We start from the raw sequence: 767 nt of genomic DNA, 5'->3' as shown, positions 1-767 counted from the left end.
CATCATTTGCAGGCGGTTCAGCATGATAGCATTGCATCACCTAGAATAGGATTAGTGTTGCATCATTTCAGAAGACCCTGCCCCTTTAAGCCGAAAAGTAGAGATGAACAAGTCATCACCGAACAAATGCACCTCTAGGAACTGAAACTGAGGAGGCCGCCCTCATACACGACGTGGTTGTTGGTTCAGACTTTAGAGTAACGGGTCCGGTACATGCGTGCACCGCATGCACCTACGCGCTGGTCCGGGGATAAACTTGCGCCAACGAAGCTGTCACGTGTGAACCTTACCCTAGTGTTTACATGGTGTTAAATAATATTAAAAACAAAACAGCTGGAGTAGCTCAGTTGTTTAGAGCGTGTGGCTGTTAACCACAAGGTCGGAGGTTCGAGCCCTCCTTCTAGCGATTTTATTAGTATTTTTTAAATTTTCTGGCAACCAATATCACATATGCATCAAATTTTGCCCCAAAAAATGAAAACAATAATTTATATCTTTTTTGTTTCTTCTTAGCTCTTGGTGACCAGCATCATATATGTGTACACAATTTTGTCACAACTGGATATAAATGTTAGTGAAATTGGTCTCTATGATTTGACCTCATTAGACTATGCGGAACTTCGGTTCCAACAGAATCACCGCCGGGGATTTCTTTACTGATATGGTTGCCGAGCACTGGAATATTTCTTTTTCTTTTGGCAGGATCATATGCATCTAGCGTTTTGGTTATCGCTCTAAATTTCGAGATTTACCAAGGTTACCGCATA

The 767-nt window shown here is 42.0% G+C and overlaps 1 non-coding gene across 1 annotated transcript; it reads left to right on the top strand.

The window, feature by feature from the left end:
* The first annotated feature begins 332 nt into the window (after positions 1-332).
* Positions 333-406, top strand: TRNAN-GUU. Its single transcript has one exon. It is a non-coding gene; the product is annotated as a tRNA-Asn (tRNA).
* Positions 407-767: the final 361 nt, after the last annotated feature.

The sequence above is a fragment of the Triticum dicoccoides genome, unplaced genomic scaffold (assembly GCF_002162155.2).
Source record: "Triticum dicoccoides isolate Atlit2015 ecotype Zavitan unplaced genomic scaffold, WEW_v2.0 scaffold169959, whole genome shotgun sequence".
Lineage (NCBI taxonomy): Eukaryota > Viridiplantae > Streptophyta > Magnoliopsida > Poales > Poaceae > Triticum > Triticum dicoccoides.
The sequence above is the reverse complement of the archived record's forward strand: the minus strand, read 5'-3'. Positions and strand labels throughout refer to the sequence as shown.